This window comes from Belonocnema kinseyi, chromosome 1 (genome assembly GCF_010883055.1).
Source record: "Belonocnema kinseyi isolate 2016_QV_RU_SX_M_011 chromosome 1, B_treatae_v1, whole genome shotgun sequence".
NCBI classification, from domain to species: domain Eukaryota; kingdom Metazoa; phylum Arthropoda; class Insecta; order Hymenoptera; family Cynipidae; genus Belonocnema; species Belonocnema kinseyi.
The window spans coordinates 24594698-24617712 of record NC_046657.1 but is presented as its reverse complement, the minus strand read 5'-3'; positions in this window follow the sequence as shown (position 1 = coordinate 24617712).

Below are 23015 nucleotides of genomic sequence, written 5' to 3'. Positions count from 1 at the left end.
TATAAACCATCCTGTTTCTCCTATCATGTCTAGTAACTTCCTCCCCTCCCTGTCCGTCTCTCTATGTTTGGAGTTCCTTATAAATGCCTCCTTTTCTTCATCGCATAACCCTCCCCCTTTTTCGCCAGACCATGAATTTAAGTCCCCTCCTATTAAAACCAATTCTTCCTGCTTTTCCTCCATCCACCTCCTTATAACTCTCCAGCCTTCCTCTTCCCCTCTTCTTCTTTATACACACTGATTTATTTCTAGACTCTTTTTCGTCTCCCTTCCCCCTACCTTTCTCAAGACTTTTTCCTTTTTTCCTTAATTCTTCTAATTCTTCATCCCAGCACCATTCGTCCCTATTTATCCATAACCTTTTTCTACCTATCCACACAATATGGCCCCTTTTCCTCACTACCCAAGCGCTCTGCTCTATTTGCCATCTCCTTTTCCTCTCCCTCCGTGTCAGATCTTCTTCAATTCTTTCCCTTCTTCCTCTCAATAATTTTTTTCTCTCCATAATTTACTTTTTCTCCTCCTCACTCCCCACTTTTACTAGAAATATTCCTTTTTTTTCCTTCCTTTGATCCTCCTATTCTCTTGACTCCTTCCACCCTTACCTGCACTCTAATACATTGGAAAAGATTTGTTATTTCCACTTCTCCTGTTTCACTCTCCACTTTTAATCTCTTGACTACTATGTTATTTTTCCTCTTTGCCCTTCCTTCCCCTTCTAATCTTCTTTCGACCTCACTGAGTCTTTTCTTGCATCTTTGATGCTCACTTCGGACGTTCTTTTCATTCCCTTTAACTGTTTCCTCATTTTCTGTTTTCCCCCATATGCTCATTCCTAATTTCTAGACTGGATACCCGCTCTTCCAACTGTTTTATTTCTCTAGATCTCTGTTCGTCAACCTCTCTCTGTTTATTCTCAATGCTCTCTAACTTACCGGAAACCTTGTCTTTCTCCTCCTTCCAACGTTTATCCCATTTTTCCTATTTTTCTCTGACCTTTTCAACTTCCCCCCTTACATCGTTTCCCTGCCTGTTCATATCCCTATTCATGTCATCTAATCTTTTTCTTGTTTCCTCTCTAAAACCTTTAACGAGAGCTTCCAATTTTTTTAACATCCCCCCCTCTCTCTCTGGTGTTTTCCTTTTAATTCTAACTCTCTTGTTCTCCTGGTCCCTTTCTACCTCATCTTCCCCAGCCACTCTTTTCCTTTTTTCCTCCCCTTCACTACTAGTCGCGCTTGCCTTTTTTTGCCATTCGTCCAGACTTCTGTTCGAACCCGCGTTGCCTAGCTTGTTCAGGCGCTGTAAATTTTAGGGCCTTCCCCGTTACTTGCCCGTACCTGAGTCCGCTACCCTCCCCACCCGGGTCGACTTTTCGGCACTTTCATCACCGCTGCTGTCACTGCGATCAACGTCACCCTTCCCCCCACTTTCCATGCTTTCAGCAACGTCAGCTGTTGCAGCCACTACGGTTTTATGCTCTGTGCAATCGTCCAGTAACTGTTGCCCTCTGGCGCCAGTTTGTGGTCTTCGCGTCGTCGGCATCCTACCTTCCCCAAAGCTCCGTGACGTTTCCCGCCTTTATATTCTACCTCTTGCCCCCCTGACCAAGCAACTATTTTTTCACTCCTAGCCTCAAAAACTTCACACGCTCCAAATTTTCACTTCAAACCTCTCAATTTTACCCTTCACACCTTTGTCTTCACTCACCCTTCTTCCTTTACTCTCGATCTCCGCACTTTCTGCCTTTTCTGCATCCACTCACCCTTCTTTCCTTCACCAAAGCCAAAAATAAACCACTTGACAAAAAGAAATCTTTCGTGATCTGTACTGGAAACGGAAGACAATAGCCAAATAGTGAATTTCTTGATTAAGGTATTTTAAACAAGTATTATCGTATATTTGGTGATCAAATATGATTTATACGTCATATTTCCAAGAAATATAAGATCGATTTCATAGAAAAAATATATTTACTGCATCAAAAGTACCTGATATGTAAATTTGTGTGTGAAAATTAGTTCAAAAGTAACAAATTATTTATCAACTTCTATTAATGCAATTAAAAACCTCTTTTTGTCCATAAATTGTTCAAATTGAATACGAATCAATTGACAAATCGCCGCGAATTACCCAAAAAACGGTTAACTTCAACGGTCAATTTTTTTGTCATTAAATAAACAAATTAATCAAACTTCAAAAATTGCAAGTATGTGATTGTATTTTTTTAAACAAATTTAATGTTTGTTATTCGGCAGAAAGACTTTTGGAATTCACATTTTTGAGCAAAGAGGTTTAAACAAAGTAATTCAATTTGTTAATAAACTTTCGATATCGTTGTTTAAAAAATGTAATCTTTTTGCATTTAGAACAAAGATTTTGGAATCTTAATGTGGTTTAAATAATATTCATTATACAATGAATCCTCCTAAACGTATTTCGGATCTGCCAAAAACGCGAGTCATTTATTATAATCCAGCTTCTTAATAGTGCCGCAATCGGGCGCACACTAATTTAGGAAGCCCTTTCTCAATATAGCACCGCTTGTGCATTAATTTCTGGTTGAGGAGTAAAAGTGTAAATTCGTATAATCTTCATACGGCATTATTGAGAAAGTGAAATCCGTATTTCGGGCGAGTAGGGAAAACCGCTGGAGTGGGTATAGAGACCGAGCTCGAGTGAGGATAGACGACACTATTGAGAACGGCACTATTGAGAAGGTAGACTGTAGTATTAAACAGCGAGGCTGACGATCAGTGGTGATCGCCGACTAAAACTTGACTCAAAGGTATTCAAAATTCATCCATTTATATTTTTTCTCGCAGAATCAACCTTGGACGCTGAACCTCTTCATGAATCGCTATTGAGCCGTCCCGTATTCACACGCAAGAATTACCACATTTCCACAGGCTATTTTTCAAGATCTTTGTTCAGTAAGTGTCATTTTTTCATAATCAACTCGTTACTTTAAAAAGATCACAATAGTCGCTTATTATTTAATAAATTAATTCGTGAATTAGTCACTATTTATTGAAAGTCTATACCTATTTTTGAATCATCTTCAACACTTTCAAATGTTTCAGAGTATTTATCAAGATTCCTAGAAGTTTTTAATAGATTTTAATAATTTGGAGGAATTTTTTCAAGATTTCTGGCAATTTTTAAAACTTGTTAGATATAGAACGATTTTACAGGACGTATGAGTTTTGAAATGTTCTGAAAGATTTCACTTTATTTTATAAGATTTCCGACGATTTCAATCATTCTTAGGAATTTTATGACTCTCAATGTATTTTAATAAATTTCTCACGATTACAGAAGATATCATGAAATTTCACAAAATTTTATAATATATCAGTGGATTGTAAAAAATGAATAAATTATAAACAATTTATTTATGAGAAGTGGGATATTTTGTGAATTCATTTGCATTTTCAAAATATTTAATTTAATAAGGCCTGATTATCAAATGATAAAATAATCAAAGAAATTAAAATATTTAAAAGTATTTCTTATTCCAAATTCTTTGTCATTTTCAAGAGTTTTAAGAGATTTCAAAGGAGTTCGAATGATTTTAAGTAATTTAGTTTATTTCAAAAGATTCATAAGAAATTTTTATTGACTTCTGTAGTTTAATTGAATATAAAGGGATTTGAAATATTTGCGAGCATTGTAAAAGATTTTATGGCGATTTTAATGACTTGTAAAATACATTAAATGATTCGAAATATTTTAGGATACTTTAAAAGATTCTCAGAGTTTTTAAAAATTTATTTCAGTGGTTTGAAGGCTTTCAAAGAGTGAAATATTTAGGACATTTAAAGATTTTTAAACAATTTCCAGTGACTTCCAACAATTTTAATAATGTTAATGGATTTTAAGAGATTTTCAATTTTTTTAAATTCATTAGTAATTCGCCCTGAGTTCTTATTAATTTATCCTGAATACTCGTAAATTCTTTTTTCTATATTCAATCAACTGTACTCAATTCAAATAATTTTTCCATATATTTGAATTTTTTAAATAACCTGAATGCATTTAAATTCAGCATGATTTTTAAATGAATTTTATCATATTCTTCTCATTTCCGCAAAATTTCAATAAGTTTACTCAAATTTTATTTTAATGAATGGAATTTTCCGATTTAAAAATTTTTTTCCAATTCATTTGAACTTTTTAAAATTTAACTTTAATTGTTTTGTAGTCGTTATTTACTTATTGTGATAGAAATTAGCAGGTTTTCAAAGATTTCAAGAGACTGACATTTTTTGAAAGTTAACCTGAATTCTTTGAAATTCTTTGGAATTCTCTTGACTTTTTTCTTTAATTTACTTGAATCCTTATAAATTCACACAATTATACTTAATTCAGAAAATTTTTACAAGTTTTTATTTATTGGGTCCTTAAGTTTATTAACTAAACTTTGAATTCTCAGACATTTTACCAAATTATTTGAATTTATTGATATTCATTTTTGCTTTGATAACTTTTATTTTTAAATTTTATTAAATTTATTAATTTATTTTTAAACTCTTCAGTTTAAAACCCTTTCACGATGCAGAATAAATTATTGCGCAATGTTAAACATTTTTATGCAAGTTTAGAAAAAACATTCAAAATATCAGTTCGTACAAATTTTCATATAAATACATGGTAAATGATCTCGACTCGAAAACAGTCGAAATATCAAACCATTTCGAGCGCCCCTAGCACTTGGATGGGCGACCATGTATGACTTACGACCGGGGTCTGTACTCTAATTTTAAAAAACCAGGCTAAACTCGGGAGGTGGTTTTCTGCAGTTTTCCTCTCTTCTGGCCAAATGTTTAGGCAACTGAGAGTAATTCGAATAAACTCGTTTGTAGCCGCATTGTCATTAAATTGTACTAAAATTTATGCAGACTATTATGAAATTACTGGCATAAATTATTAAAAAGAAATAATTACTGAAACTAATAAAAATAAAAGTTTTTACCATCATACAGTCTTAATTTCTTTTTTAATTCTTATTAAATATATAGTGCATACATCTTCTTATAAAAACTAATTTCTTTAAAATGTTCAAATGGCTCAAAATCTAAAAACCACTTAAGTTCTGAAATTGTTTATGAAATTTATTTTCATAATAAATAATTATTGTTAATTTTCAAAGTGTCATAGTAAATAGTAACTGGAAATACATTCTTTGTTAATTCCGTAAACAAATGAAGCCTATTGTTCAAAAAATGCCAAAACTCTTAATTTTCTCATGAAAGTATTTTAAATAATAAATTATATGGTGGGAAATGATTATCGAAAGACATTCTTAGTTCATTCCGTGAACAAATTATGCCTCTTACTTGAAAAATAGCTAAACTATTCATTTGTTGCTAAACATTTTTTTAAATAATTGATAATAGTGAATTTTCGAAGAATCAGAAAAAACAATCACCGAAAAAATATTCTTAATTAATTACGTCAAAAAATGGAGCCTGCTCGTAAAAAGAAAATCAAACTCTCAATTTTTTAATTGAAATTGTTTCAATAATTAATAGTTATTGTAAATTTATGAAGCAATATAAGAAAAAGTAATCGAGTGGACCTTCCTAGTTGATTTCGAAAAGAAATTGACTCGTAGGATGAAGGCAAAACTCTTAATTTTTTAATTAAATTTGTTTAAATAAATAATAGTGCTTCTAAATTTGAAAAGCAATATAGGAAAGAGTCAACCTATAGACATTTTAGTTCACTCCGTAAATAAATTCACTTGTAGGAAAAAGATTAAACTCTTAACTTTGCAGTTGAAATTCTTTAAATAATTAACATTGCGGCTTAAAAAAGGGCACTTTTAATTTTTTAATTAAAATTGTTTAAATAATTAATACACCTTTTAAATTTGCAAAGCAACATAGAAAAGATTCATCCGTTAGACATTCTTACTTGACTTCGTAAAAAAATTAACTCGTAGAAAAAAGGTCAAACTCTTATTTTTAAATTGAAATTCTTTAAATAAATAATAGTTCTTGTAAATTTACAAACCAACATAGAAAAGAGTCATCAAATGGACATTCTAGGTTGATTTCGAAAACAAATTCACTTGTAGAAAAAAGGTTAAACTCTTATTTTTAAATTGAAATTCTTTAAATAATTAACAGTTCTTGAAAATTTACAAAGCAGAATACAAAAGAGTCATCCGATAGACATTCTTAGTTGAGTTCTTAAAAAAATTAATTCGTATCAAAATGGTTAAACTCTTGTTTTTAAATTTAAATTCTTTAAATAAGTAACAGTTCTTGTAAATTTACAAAGCAACATAGAAAATAGTCATCCTGTAGACATTTTTAGTTTACGCAAAAAACATACTGACTCTTAGAAAAAGATCACTTTTAGTTATTGAATTGAAATTGTTTGAATAACTAATAGTTTATGTAAATTTCCATAGAAAAATAGAAAAAAGTAATTGGATTCTTAGTTGACTTCGAAAACAAATTGAGTCGTCGGATAAAGGCCAAACTTTTAATTTTTAAATTAAAATTGTTTAAATAATGAATGGTTCTTGTAAATTTGCAAAGCAATATAGAAAAGAGGCTTCGGATAGACATTCTTAGTTGACTCCGCAAAAATACTGACGTGTTGGAAGAAGGTCAGCTTTAGATTTTTAATTAAAACTGTTAAAATAATTAATAGTTTATGTAAATTTGCAAAGCAACATAGAACTGAGTCATCGGATAGACATTCTTAGTTTCCTTCGAAAACAAATTGACTCCTAGGATAAAGGCCAAACGTTTAATTTTGCAATTCAAATTGTTTAAATAATTAATGGTTCTTGTAAATTTGAAAAGCATCATAAAAAGAGTCATTGTATAGACATTCTCACCGGACTTCGTGAAAAAATTAACTGGCAGAAAAAAGGTTAAACTCTTCTTTTTAAATTGAAACTCTTTAAATAAATAATAGTTCTTGTAAACTTACAAAGCAACATAGAAAAGAGTCATCCGATAAACATTCTTAGTCGACTCCGTCAAAAAATTGACTCATATCAAAACAGTTAAACTCTTAGTTTTTACATTGAAATTCATTAAATAATTAATAGTTCGTTAAAATTTTCCAAGCAGCATAGAAATCAGTTATCAGGTAGATATTCTTTGTTGACTCCACAAACACATTGACCTCTAAAAAAGGTCACTTTTAATTTTTTAATTAAAATTTTTTAAACAATTATAACGTTCTGTAATATTGCGAAGCAACATAAAAAAGAGTTATCGTATAGACAGTCTTACTTGAAACCGTGGAAAAATTGACTTGTAGAAAAAAGGGCAAACTCCTAATTTTTCAATTAAAATTGGTTAAAAAATTAACAGTTCCTGTAAATTTACAAAGCAATATAGAACACAGTCATCAGATAAACCCTTTCAGTTGGACTCTGCAAACAAACAGGCTTTTAGAAAAAAGATCACTTTTAGTTTTTTAATTAAAATTGTTTAAATAATTAATAGTTTATGTAAATTCGGATAGCAAAATAGAAAATAGTCATCGCGTAGGCATTCTTAGTTAACTTCGTAAACAAAGTTACTTGTAGAAAAAAGGAAAAACTCTTAATTTTTTAATAAAAACTGTTTCAATAATTATTATTTTTTGTAGATTTACAAAGCGACATACAAAAGAGTCATCGGCTAGACATTCTTGGTCTTAATTTTTAAATTAAAATTGTTTAAATCATTAATATTTATTGTAGATTTCCAAAGCAACATAATAAATTAAACGTATTCTTTGAGAAACAGCCATTTACGAAAATTGTTTAAATAATTGCAATGTTTGAAGATTAAATAAATGTTTAAAAAGACATATATGAGCTCCACTCGAATTCGTGACGATCGTCAGGAATGTTTATATCCATAATGTAAACAGATCCCTCAAACATGCTTGGCGCTATAGAGCTAGCTTTGAATGAAATGCAAGTCAAAATTGTACAATTAAGACTGCTTTAATGCCTCTGTAAGCAGGTAGCCTGCATGCAGAAAACCCATAACAGTGAGAGAGATAGAGCCTTCTTTCAAAGGAATGAGAGTCTCCTAATGCGCAGCTCCGTTCTTAACCTAAAAATGATTGTAGATCGCATTTCGGTGCGCATGCGTTGGCTTCATAAAAGATTCCGCTGATCTCGATTCTAAACTCGATTCTGATCTCTAAAGAATGGGAGGCGAGTTTGAATTCAACCAATAGTTGAAGAGATTATTGTGGCTTCAGATTTCGAGATATAATCGCAACCTCCTTGTAATGATAAGCCTTGAATTATAATTAGATCTTCTGAATTTATCCATAATTTGTTCCCCTTTGAGAGTCACCAGATTATTTTCCATAGAGACTGTGAGGCCTGCTCTTAATTACCTAATCACTCTTACTCCAATGTAATTTGTATTAAATTAAAGCGAATGTCACTTTGTTAGATATCTCAACACATTAAATCATAAATCACCAATCAAGTTCTTGAATTTTTTCATTCCTTCTTTAACATCCACTTCTTCAACCGACTTTAGCTTTTCCGTATTATAACTTTACCTTAACTCGTACAGCTTTCATTTTGTTACTGCAGTAGACTCTACGACACTTCTCGCTACGAGACTTCTTGTTTTCTGATTTCTCCTTCGTTCGCTTTCCCTCATTCCTTATCTCATCTTACGCACACCCATACGCGGCTGGCTACGGTTACTGTGCCACACGCGGCTTGACGCAGGAGAGATGGTTATCTGACACCTTCCTGTTCGCTCCCTCTACAGCCCTGAAAACAAGAAGTGTCTTAGAGTATACTGTTCTGATAAAAATTATCAAAATTTTTGTTTTTAAGTAGTAGTAAGTTTTCTGTAATTTTAATATTCTATATCATGCCTTTATTATTTTGTTATATTTAGAATAAAAAACTTGACTTTCCATTTTATAAGATTGTAATATAATATTGACGCCATTTTTTTTAATTTTTATTTTCACATGTTAATTGATCTTACTATTGAATGGAACTATATTTTAAAACGCTGACATTAAATTCAAATACATCGCATAAATAGTCACTTATTCTACATTAGGTAATTATTTTGTCAGACAGACTTTAGCAACATGTGAAATTCTTACCGATCACAAATACACATGCACACGAATTCCTGTTAAAAACTAGTCATAAAATCTTAAATTGCACAAATACTTTAGAGGCACTTTCGAATTTTTTCCCAAAATTTCGGTCTGAAATTGTCAAATTTTTAGTAATAAACATTACATACTTTCTTTTTGCAGAACCAAGCATACTTCCCTGGAAGAAGCTAAAACCACATCCTACCTTAAGACTTTATGTTAATCATGTGATGTGTATTAATGAAAATGAAGAGGCAATTTACGATATGCCGAAAAACAAAAAGTATTATGTACTAACGGATAAGACTCAAACTAAACTCATGGGAATGATGTTTCATCTGCAGTTGTGTCCATTCGTGACTCCTAATGAGAACGTCGAGGAAGGTGGTTTTAATCCAGCTGAAGTTTATATATATAGAAATGAAGCGAAAGTAACTCTACCAGGAAAAACTATGGAAAATCTGATAAAAGAGTATGCCGGCGTGAACTGGTTGCTACCATTATTGCGTGAGGTCGTACTTCTGCCACTACCCGAACCGACAACATCGCCCAAATCAGCGCGTACTCCGAAGCATGATTAAAACGTGCTTTGAATGTACCTCTATATTATGCTGAATTTAGATTATTATTATATTTTGCTGACAAGTTTTGGAGAAAATCAGAAAATACGGCAAAAAATATTTCAGGGGGGGTCCAGAAAAAAGTTCTTATTAAATTAGAAAAAAAAACATTTTTTTGACTAAGTTCTTTTGATTCGATATAAAAATATGTTTATATTAAGAGAACATTTATTTAATTTCAAGAAATGATGTCACACAGATTCTTTAATTTGAAGAAATTATTTGTTTGATTTAAAACAACATTCTTTACATTAAAAAAGAGTTACTAGGAACAATGAAATAAATAAATTCTTCAGAGACAGTAATTTGAAATAAGCAAATTATTTTTTCAAATCGAATAAAAACTTTCTCAATCCACATTACCAATGTGCTACGAGATTGCGTAGAACAAATATATTTGATTATTTTATGTTACCGCGTCTTTCGGAACATTTGTTGTCAAACTTTTGCGAAAACGCGGTAGCGGACGGCACTTGGTAATAATTAAAATCGATAAAATGTGTGATAAAGAAGTGCGCGACATCCTTGCATCGTAGGAATTTGCAGAAACTATAGCAGCATTCTAGCGTGTACAAAAATACTTTTATGCATCACGACCTAACTTTGCTTTTATGTAAATTTTTGTTACTTTTGTGTACAATTTCTCTACAATTTATCTTTTGACCCTGAATTTTCGTCAAGAGTTGTAAATAAGGAAAGACTAAAACTCATTTACACACAAAAAATATTAAAATAATAATATTTTGCTCAGGTGATCAAATAGATCATTGCAAGTTTCTTGAAGCTCGAGTTGTCAAATCCGATTATAGAAAAAATATTCTGATGCGAAGAAAAACAAAATTTTTTTGCTTCTATTTAATTGAAATTATTACTCTTTTAAATTGAATGGAATTATTTGTTTAATGGGAAAGTTAATTTATTTGTAATTCATTATTTGATTTAAAAAAAAGTATACTAATTTTAAACTAACCTGTTCTCTTTTTTCAGCAAAACAGTTGTTTCATTTAAAGAAATGTAAAGATCAAATAAAAAATTCTATTTCTTTGGTATGAAGAAACATAACATTTCTTCAATTTAAATGAATTGTCCGTTTGCATTAGGGAAATTTGTCTTTGAATCGATTTAAAAACATTAACAAAAAAATTTCTTAATATAAAACAAATGTATCTTTGACCGTATATGAATACTAGAATTTCTTTAATTTAAAGAAACTTTCTTTGATTCAACAAAACTTTTTTCTGGGTGTATCCACCTTAAACATTTCTTCCCTTAGTTCGTTTCTTAATATAAATCTTGCAATTTTTGTACAGCTTCACTTCCAGCAACCGTTTTTTTAAATAGTTTAATTCTCCTTGCTTGATTATTGTCTTAAAACATTCATTATATTGCACAATCAAAGAAATTTTAGTTTAATAATTTTAATTTTTCAAGCACCTGATTAGTGTTTTCTAAGATCTACCACAGCATATATGTATCGTATTTTTAACAGTCAATAAGTATTCCTTCTTTATTTTCGTTAAGAAGATCGATAATAAATTTTAATCTTATTAGACCCGATAAAGGGCAAAGTATAAGGTCTGAAACTGAAAATAAGTCATTCTGGAAAGATTGTTCGACGATTATAGATTTTATTCTTGTTTTTTGTGTTGAATAAATGTTACATTATCAATTAATCAAGAAAAATTATATGAAATCCTTTTACCTTATAAAAAAAAATTGGGGATGGAGCAAACCTTAAGGTGCATGTTTTACATGGTCCTTCAACACGAAATGGTAATAAAGTCAGTGTTGAATTTTTGGCCCTAATGATGATTTTTTGCGATTTTTTAAATGCAAATTATTTCTGACACATAAAATACTGTTTGATACTGATAATTAGATGTTTGCATGAGTTTTCTAAACAATTTATTATTCTTTTTAGCAATTTTCTCATCGAATGGAGTTAGAAAGGCGCAGTTTTTTCAACAAATTTTCACTTATTGTCAATTTTTCAATTAGAGAGAATCGATAATTCATCAATTTTAACGAGAGTAATTGTTCAAACAATTTATTATTACGTTCAATAATATTCTCTTGGAAAAATTCTACAAAATATCAGTTTATTAAAAAATTCACTTTCAGTCAAATTCTCAATCAACATAAGTTAAGTAATTGGGTAAAATAAAAAAATTAATCGTTTAAGCAATTAATTATTATTATTAATATTATATTTGAATATTGCTAGAAAAATGCCGAGAATATAATTAGGAAAGATAATAAATTGTTTAAACAATTATTTTTGTCACTTTGAGTTCATCATTTTCTCACTTTAATTGAATATTCGACAAAAAGCCAGAAATTTATGAAAAAACCGCATCTTTCTATCATTATTTAAATATAATATTAAATTATTTAAGCAATTACTATTATAAGCGTTTATGAACTATCACTTTTCTCTGATTCAAAATTGGACAAGTGCAATTTTTTTGAAAAAAGAACCCGTCTTTCTAACTCCATTCTATGAGAAAATGGCTAAAAACAATAATGAATTGTTTAAAAAATTTATATGAATATCTAATTATCAGTATCAAATGGTCTTTCGTGTGTCAGAAACAATTTACATTTAAAAAACCGCAAAAAAGTCATAATTAGCGCAAAAAACTAGCAAAACCCATTTTTTCACTTATGGGGGTTTTTTGGGACCCTATAAAATAGACTTATGGTGTTGATATTTGAAAAGTGATATTTTATTTATATTCTATAGCTAATCGTAAAGAGAAATGTTGAGTTTCAACTTGATCTAAATAAGATTGAGGATTCTGAATCAGATTGACAAAAACGTCTTTTTTTCTTGTGGGAAATATGTGTTAAACTTCATGGGGCTTGCGGCACCTCTAAATGTAATTTTTTTTAAAACTAACAAAAGTATATTTATATCTGTGTGGATTCGAACAAATTTTTGGGATGTCTCCATGAAAATTAAATTTAAAAAATTTTGAACCCCTCTAGCGTTAAGTCCATGGACCTATGAATTAACGGGATATAGCACTAAGTCCCATCCTGTGCGAGTGGGTTGACCTGGTACATCAGGAAGGGGAAAGTTATCCCCATTCTATCAGGGAACGCATGAGACAACTCGGAACTAAAATCTGTCATTGGCGGAACAGACCAATCTTCGGTGACCCCCGAAGGAAGTAGGGAGGGTATGCGTAGTGTGCGGCATACCCCTACTTACTCGTTACCTGGCCCCGAAGGTTCGTGTTCCGTCCCGTTAATTTATCGCCATGGTTAATTCAGTCTCTAAGAATACTTTTTATTTCATAATACGTTTCTTGGAATTATATTTAATCATGCAGATCTTTCTAACGACGAAAATTGAGGCTCCGGATGCAAAAAGGAGATATAGAATTATTTTGCTGGAGTGGGGAGGCCCCTGAGCACTTGAAAATAAAGTCTGGAATTTTCACTTTTAAGATATATGTCCACAATGAAAATTTAATGCCGCATCTTTTTCTCTTTATAAAAAAAGTTGTAGCCTTTCTATTTTTCGAGTTATTTACGAAAAACTGTTTTTTTCTTTGAATAAAATATTTTGAGTTTTTTTACTTCAACTCGCAACGAAATAAGAAATTTTTAATATTTTGTGATGAAACTGATCAGAAATATGCATTATCATGTTCTGCGGTGAATAACGTTAGCAAAAGTTTAAAATATTTATTAAAAAAATTGTTAATAATTTTTTTCCGAGACGGTGCGTAATTCATGCTCAAACAACTGCCAACGTTTCGGGAGTCGAGCGAATTTTGGGCAAGCGAAAACTTTTAGTGAAAGAGTTGTTCAGGAAAGTTCAAAGAAGCTATGTAAAAAATTTTAGCTCAACCCGAATATTACTTAACAAACTGTTAATGTTTTAATTTTCTGGTTCTAAAGATAATAATTAAGTTACATCTCTTCCGTATTCAAAAATAATTAAATCTACTTTATTCCTCGTCCGATGAAATAATTTAATCGTCAGCTGATTTATATATTTCAATTTTTTAATGGTATTTTTTAATTATATCAAGCAAGAATCATTTTATTAATTTATTATTACATACCGCATTTCTGCTACATTTAACAACATTTCTTTTCCACAAACTTTCATGCTTCTTTCGTTTTCTACCATTAATAGGTTTCAAATTATTTTCCATTCTGTAATTGGAAAACTGCACTATATTTATATCTTAGCATTTTTTAGAGCTATTAGGATAATTTAATCGAACAACTTTTACATACCTCATAATATTTTAACGGTGTGCTCGGCCCATCGGAATAGACTCAACTAAAGTTATATAGTTTTTTTTTTGTAAAGAAACAACCTGAAGCCTATGTAAGTATATTGACATATAGAGGTCAGACGAAGGACACGCCAAATACAAAAAAAAAGAAATTTAGAGAGTTTTTTTATTTTAACGACTTTTATGAAGTTCATGTTTCTGAAAATGGCAACATTGAAATATTTTCATCAGAGAAAAAGAACTATTTATTATAAAACATGATTTTCCATATTTCTCGTATTTTCATTACAAAAACTCGGCTGACTGTGAGGCACATTTGAATGGGCCAGAAAATTTAAACATCAACAGTTTGTTAAATACTATTCCAATTGAGCTAAAACTTTGCAGAAAACTTCCTTGAACCTTTCTGAACAACTTTCTTACTGTCATTTCAAAAATTAAAATTCGTGACTTTATTTTAAGGTAATGAAGAACGTTCTTTTTCTTTGGCATGAGGGTAGTTCGAAGCTTCTCCTGGTTTGGCGCCCGTGGTTTCGAGTGTTATAAAAAGAACAGCATATCATTGTGTAGATCGTGATGTTCGGGTGGATAATACAAATTTACTTCTAGTATATAAACAAACGATGAATCGTAAAGAACATTGAAATCAAAATTTTGAAGATTCGTTACCCACTCGAAACACAGCCATACATATTATTTGCATCAAAATACATGATGCAGATTATTTTACTATTTTCTACAAACCCTGTCACATAATTATTGTTTGCAGCAGCATATCGATTAACTCATTGGCTCACTTAATCCTTTTTGCCTTGTTTAATGATCAACAGCATGTCAACGTCAGTTAAGAGTTCTAGCCTTACATTTGTATATTTAATCATAGCATCCCATGTCAAGCCATGAGTAGTGTACTAATATGCCGGATCGCGTACATAAACCTCGAGACAGTGTTCTCGAAAACTTTTAAAGAAATTGGCTAATAGCAATACGTCAGTCTTCATGTACAGTTTTACGTACTCACCTAAAGTTTTGATATTGAATTCTGACCATACTGGTTGTGCAACAATTCGAGTGCAAACCACTTTGCAGGTTCCACATTCTTCAGACAGCACCTGTCGAAGGATAGTGCATCGTTGTAGATGCACTTGAAGTAGAAGCCAATGTCACAAACCTTGTGTTTCGGGCACACTTCTGCATTTGACTGTCGAATTAGAGCGTCCTCTGTCGATTTAAGAAGAGATTCACAGTCGGCGTAAACGATTGTATTTGCTGTTTTTAAATTCAATGATGTTCTGACCCCAAGCACTCTTTATAAGAATAACAACTTCACCGCTTCTATGAAGTGTTTTTGGAAAACAACCCAATAACAAATAACAAGAAAAATTCACATTAGGTTTTTAGGACCGCTGACTTCGAATACAATGTCCGCTGACCTCCATCACATTAGATTTAAGGTCATTTGAAGGTCGAACTGCGAAAAATTCGATACAAAAATCCATAAAAATACATACATAGGTTTTTTGAGTCGCTGATTTTGAATCCGAGGTGCGTTGACGTCCATCATATTAGATTCAAGCGTTCCCAAAAACTTATATATATATATATTGAATTTTTTTAAGTTTGACCTTAAAATTACCTCGAATCTAATGTGGTGGAGGTCAATGGACCATGGATTTGTAATCAGCGACATTAAAATCCTATATATGTATTTATCTTGATTTTTGTCATTGGGTTTTTTCCAAAATCACTGCAATTATGGCCTGTAGGTCATCAGCATATGCTGCGAAACTTCTGCCAAGAAGCTTCTCCAAGGTCCTGAGGAGATCGTCGAAGGCAACGTTTCAAGCATAAGGACCAAGCACTGACCATTAGGGAGAACCTTTGGTCGCTTAGTAACTATTCGTCTGACATCAAGGATAGCATCCTCTGTCGATCTTGAACGCATGAACCGGAACTGACGATCCGAGATCCTCCCAGAACCGATAACGGTGTTGCTCATCCTCCCAAACATCAAGCGCTCTTAAACCTTCCCGAAAGCCGAATGAAGATAGACGGATCGATAGGAGCGTACAAGGGTGTTATCCTTGACCTTGGAGCTTTGTTGTTCGGTAAAACTCGAACAATATCCCATGTCTCCTGCATGGTGAATGGCGGCTCGTCCAAGGCTGCTTCCCCATTAATGTCATCAACATCATCAGGGTAGTGAACCTCCCCGACGCTGTCAGGGGCAAAGGCCTTCATAAAAAGGTCTGTGCCCTCACGAATGTAGTTATCAGGCAAACCCCGTTTATCTCTAACCGTGCAGAGTACTGTCTCAGTGTTAATTTTGTCTGTACGTATGTGTGTCTCGTAAACGATACCCAATGGATAGCGATTATCGACTGGCCTTCCTTATCAGAATATGGTAAGTCTTTGTATTTCGCGATACGCCTCCAGTCTGAGTGCACGCTTTGCTGGCCTTTTTTCGGCCTGAAACCGTCTCCTGAAACGCATTACCCTATGATTCAGGTGACTAAGTTCCGCAGTCCACCACGGATGCAGCTTGCTAAGCCACCTTCTCCGAGGCATGGACGTGTCACATGCACTTGTGAAGGCTATCGTCATATCTCTTGCAAGATCCTCGACATCGCTCCTTTGTTCAAGAGGAATGCCTATAAGTGGTTCTAGACCCCTATTAAGAGTATCCACAAAGAGTCCCAGAGCATGGATGCAAAGTCACAACAATGCGATCGTTGCAGGCCAAGACGGTCGCGTGCGGATCAACGCCCTGCTGTTCACATGCTTTGCGGACTAAGAGCCCAACCCCGACTAGGACCCCATTGGGACTGAAATAGGGTTCCTGCACGAGAATCAGATCGACGCTCTTATCCCGAAGAAGGTCATTTAACTCATGCGAGAAATGTTTCGCATTCTTCATATTTACCTGAAAAATGGTTATTGGCGTGGTAATGCAATCTTTGACGGGAGGCCTGATACGACCAACCAAGGAAGCACCGTCACGCGACTGGGGTACCGCTGGCAATGGTCTATCAGTAGAGTAAAGTCCGTCAGTTCCGTCAAATCTATTTGTCTCATACATTTTGTTTTGTTGGTCGACGCCTCCAGTGTGCCCAGATGCCGACTCAACGCTGTTATATACGTGGGGCACGACTTGCTTAGGATTTCGTGCTCCCAAAGGTCCCCAAAGGTATCTGATCTCACGACAGTTTTTAGCTACATGGTCGTATGGGTAGCACTTGTAGCACCTGGTAATCAGCGTGATTGAGCAGACGGTGTATGTATTATTATGGATTTTTCTATCGGATTTTTTCAAGTTTGACCTCAAAATGACCTCGAATCTAATGTGATAGAGGTCAACGGCCCATGGATTCGAAATCAGCGACCCCAAAATCCTATATATGTATTTTTCTTGATTTTTGTCATTGGGGTTTTTTACAAAAACACTGCATATAAGTGGTGAAGTTTTTATTTTTGTCAAGGGTGCTTGGGATGAATAGGGCAGATGAGGGTGGTCCGTTTACTGTGGAATTGACTTCTTAGCGTTAGTAGATAATTAGATTAGTAGATGCTTTCAAGACTTCGTGGAGAGCGGACGTGTACAACGACGCTCCCAGAATTCAAGATGGCGAACGTTTCTGGCGATTCATCAGGTCGACCTGGAGTGAGTACGAAACGTTCTAGTAAAATTACTAAAAATCTGACACCAGTGCAACCCGCTGATGTGGGGACAGGGAATGGTACAATTTTCGGTCCCTCGGGCTAAAGGGGGTGCGAAGATGGTCACTGGGGGTTCTAAGACACACCGGGATACTATTCCGACCACCCCTAGCGTAGAGGAGCAAAAAATGTCACTCGCCCCCCTAGAATCAGTTCTAGTACCCTCCCTAGTATACTGGAAAAGTCTCTGGCTTCTCCCATGAATATTTTGCCTGTAAAACTTGTTTCAGTACCAACCAATCTCGTGCGACCTCTCAGCGCGCGAGATTTGACTGCACCCACACCAATTTTTACTGTTGTGGGTGTAGCCATGACGACTCGCGATTGTGTTGGGGGTCTCGCAGAGGTTGAACTGATGTCAGCACGGACTCGCGCAACTGACGTCACTACAAGCTCGACAACAGGCACTTACGTTGAAGTTCCTGCTGTCGTTCCGTCCACTTCATGGTGGGACATGATAGGGGAAGCTACAGAGAGGTACCTAGGCCATAGGGAGCCCGAATTCGCTGCTTCAGCAGCGACTTCGCCCACTCCCTCTGAGGAGGTTCTCGGCGACATGGACATATGTTCTGCTAAGGACCACCATAATGTAGCACCTGTGTCGCGTAAGCGATTGCGTGTAAGAAGGGATCGGTGTGGCGCTTTCACTTGTACATCCCCCACTCCAATCACAGATGAAGACGATAATGGGCAGGGGAAAGGAAAGAGACAGTAGTATCAAGCGCCTGTTTTCACACCGTCACAGTTTCCTTTATTGCCGCTGCCGACTTCGCCGGTGTCTGAGAACTACTTAGAGGGCCTCAGAACAAGGGCTATGAATTTGGATCGCAGTATGGCCGCCATCTGCCTTAATGAAACCAAAAAGGTTACAAATCACAGATGGCGGTCATCACAGGTAAATTTAGAAAGATGCAGTCCATTGTCGGCGACCTCTTAGTGCGCAATTCGCAACTGGAGGGTCGCCCTCAGGAGTTGCAGGTAAAGAAAATAGCTCGCGACTGAGTCTACGAGGGGATAGCGGGCGACCACCCGATCGGATATACGTTCAGTGCGTCGGATAAAAGAAAACCGGAACGGCTGAAACTGTCGGGCGATCGCTCAGGTGGTGCATCCTACGTTTCAGCCGCAAAAGCAACTGCTGCGGCAGGTGCACCGCCAGCATCAACCGCTGCAGCTGTTTCAAGACTGGCTAGCGCAGCTCAACCTCGGAAAGTTAACCCTCCAGCGCAGAAGAAACCTGACAAGGTTGATCCCGAAAGGTTCATCGTCATCATGAAGCGCTGGTGTGGCGGCCGCGGACATGGAGGCGGGGATGCGACCGCGGACGTGGATGACAGTGGTGACCGGGGGGACTCCCTGGAAGAGGCCTGCAGAATCCTCTTCCGGCTCCCCTCCACGCGGAAGTCATGATATATAATGTTTTTGCTAGTGGGAGTGAGGCGCAAATTACCGACGCGATCTATTCGCAGAATAGTGACCTGGTCGACGGTCTGTCCCGTGCGGAGTTTGAAAAAAAGTTCAAACTTCGTTATAGGGCTAGCCCGAGGCGGTCCAACTCAGTGAACCGGGTCGCGTCGGTGTCCCCCTCACTGAATGACACTATCTTCAAGAGAGGTCACCTGTTTGTTGGGTGTAGGCGCTGTGCCGTCCGCTCATCACGCGGATTGCCAGGTGCCACAAGTGCCAGGAATACGGTCATGCAGCTAAAAACTGTCGTGAAACCAAAGATACGTATGGGCATTGCATATGCAGAATGCGAGACATGTCTCACATGGGTCCATCCTCTGGGGCTTCCCTTTCACTAATGATAGGGGTGAACTAGTGGAGGACTTCATTGCCGAGCATGATCTTCACCTTCTTAACTGTGATGGTGAGGAGAGGTGTAGTAGCACGAGGGGGACCTCGTGTTTTGACGTCACGATGGTGACGCTGTGGTCACACTGGTTTGTCTTTGTGGAGACTTTCAATAGGAGACTAGAACCACTTATAGGTATCCTTGTTGATCAAAGGAGCGATGTCGAGGATCTTGCAAGAGACATGACGTCAACTTTCACAAGTGCATGTGACGCGTTTCAGGCCGAAATAAGGCCAATAAAGCGTGCACTCAGACTGGAGGCGTATCGCGAACTTACAAAGCCTTATCATAGGCTGATAAGGAAGGCCAGTCGAGAATCGCAGACTAACTTTGTCAGTCTCGAGGATAATCGCGACCCACGGGGTATCGTTTATGATACACACATACTTACAGACAAAATTAACACTGAGGCAGTACTCTGTACAGTCAGAGATGAACAAAGTTTGCCTGCTAACTCTATTTGTGAGGGCGCAAACATTTTTATAAGGTCCTTTGTCCCTGACGAAGTAGGGGAGGTTCACTACCCTGATGATGTTGATGACATCATTGGGAAAGCAGCCTTGGAAGAGCCGCCATTCAACATGCTGGAGACATGGAATGTTGTTCGGGGTTTACCGAACAACAAAGCCCCGGGTTCCGACAATGTCGAGGTCATCACTATAAAGATGGCCTAACCATTTTTGGGTCCAATATTCCTCTGCTTGGTGAATGCCTGTTTCCGTTTGGGTATCTTTCCTAACATATGGAAGGAGGGCGAGCTCTGTATCATCCCCAACGGCCGTGACAAGGATGAGACCCTTGTACGGTCCTATCGATCCGTCTTTCCTCATTCGGCTTTCGGGAAGGTTTTCGAGCGCTCGTTGCCTAGGAGGATGAGGAACACCGTTCTCGGTACTGGGGAAATCTCGGACCGTCAGTTTCGGTTCATGCGTTCAATATCAAGAGAAAATGCCATTCATGATATCAGACGAATAGTTAGTGAGCGACCAAGTTTAAATTCTCCTTCCCGTATAATTTACTCATCCTCTTCACCCTAGAAAGCCAGATCCTATGGTAATCATCCGTTCACCTACATTTGATCCTCGCTATAAGCTTTTGACATCCTTTTTTTCTTTCATTCTTTTCTTTTCTTCCTTTCTTTTTTAAAGTATTCCATTGCGAGTATTGAAACCTGAAAAAGTTTCCATTGAAAGTCGCTAAAATAATAGAATTAAAAATTTTTAATCGTAGCAAGTCAACTAATTAAAAAAAGTTCAAAATCACACACCTTTACTACATAAATCTTAATAATTGGAAAATTGAAAAATTTTGTATTATCAACATTCAAGAATTTTAAATTGTCACTCTTCAAAAATATACCACTTTGAATCGTGAATCTTTAAAACTTAAAAGTTTTTGATTTTGAATAGTCGCTCTAAGAATTCTAGAATTATTATAAATAAAACATAAAATTTCATAAATTTTGAAGATTCGTAATAAAAAAATGTGTATCTTGGTCTTTACACTCGTCACGCTTTAAGAATTTTTATTCATAACATTGAACAATTGTCGCTTGTAACTCTTCAAAATTGCAGAACTCTATTTTAACAATTTTAAATTGATAGAATTAAAAAGTTTCTATTTTTGATCATTTAATTTTAAATATTATGCAAATAGTAATTTCAAAAATATAAATTCTGCAATTCTGATGGTTTGCATTCAGAATTTAAAAATTTTGGAAGATTTAGGATTAAAAACTTAAATTCCAACTTCTAAAAGCATTTAAATTTAAGAATTCGTGTACAAAATTTTTAACTTATGAAAAACAAATCTAGGATCAAAATAAAAGAACAAAATTCGTCGCATAATGCAAACAGTGTGTTCTCAAAACGTTAAAATTTGTTTTTAATACCTAATTAAACTGATCCGATAGAGCTAAACATCAAATTTGTTGCTTTTTCCTGAATGATTTTCAATAACACCTTTAAAATAATTGTAAATATATAAAACCTAAATTATCTCAATGTAAATATTTTAAAAAATGTTTCATTTACATATCTTTAAAATATAAAGCTTAAAATTTTATAAGTTGCAATGCTGCGTTTGCAAAATTCAAGCATTTTTAATTGTAACTCTCCAAAATTGCAGGAATTTGAATTGTGAATCTTGGGCACAGAGTAGTTTTCAATTTTCAATATTATAATTTAATATTCATTTGTTAGTTCCAAATATTTTAATTTAAAATTCTAAAAGTTGAAAAATGTTAAATAGTACTTTTTGGAATTAAGATAACTCAAAAATATTTTTTAAATTATACGCATGTTAAATCAAAAAATTTTGTAATTTGTATCACCTACTTTAGAAACATCTTAAATCTCGACGATTTGGAATTTCAGACTGAAGATTTGATTTTAAACCCACTGTTTCACCTATCAATTTCAAATAAAAAAGTTTTTTATATGAAAAGTTATTTATTCTACTATAAAATAAAACGATATTTTAAAACGCTAATAATAAATTAATCGTGCAAATAGTCACTTACATCATTTTATGTAATCGTTTCGTCCTACGAATTTGAGCAAAATGCATATGTATATGGATCTCTGTTTGCATATTTTTTATAATCTCTTAATTTGACAAAATATATTTAAGGCATTTGAAAATTTTTGTTGTTTTCGAAAAAGCAAAAATCAATTCCTTTCCTAAATCTTCATGTTAGTATTGTCGTATGTATTCATGAGGATCACGAGGCGGTTTATGATATGCCAAGAGACAGGACTTATTATGTACTAACGGATAAAACTCAAACTAAACTCACAGGAATGATGTTTGGTAATCAGTTGTGTCCATTCGTGAGGCCTCACGAAAACATCTAGGAACCTGGTTTTAATTCAGCTGAAGTTTATATATTTAAAGGTGAAGCCAAACTTACTCTACCAGGAAAAACTCTCAAAAATCTAATGAAAGAGTATCGAAAAGTAAGATCGTTACTACCATTACTGCGTGAGGCCAAACTTCTACCACTACCCGAAATGACCACACCGCACACGTTACTGGGCCATCCGAAGCATCTTTAGAACGTATTTCGAATATACCTCTATGTCATGTCGAATTTAGATTATTATTATATTTTGCTGACAAGTTTTGGAGAAAATTAGAAAATTCGGCAAAAAATATCTCAGGATGTCAAATAATTTTCCCCCACAAAAGTCCCGGCAGCAGATTCTGCACTTTCTGTTCTCTTTTCCACCCTAAACATTTGTTCCATTACTTCCTTTACCAATTTGAATCTTGCAATTTTTGTACATATTTTTAGCCCCTAACCCTTTTTCTAAATACTTCGATTCTCCTTTCTTGATTATTAGCTTAAGCCATTTATTATATGTTACATAATCGATGTAATTTTAGTTTAAATAATTTTATTTTGTGGGCAGCCAATAAGTGTTATTTAATAATTAATATAGTATATATTTAACGTACTTTCAA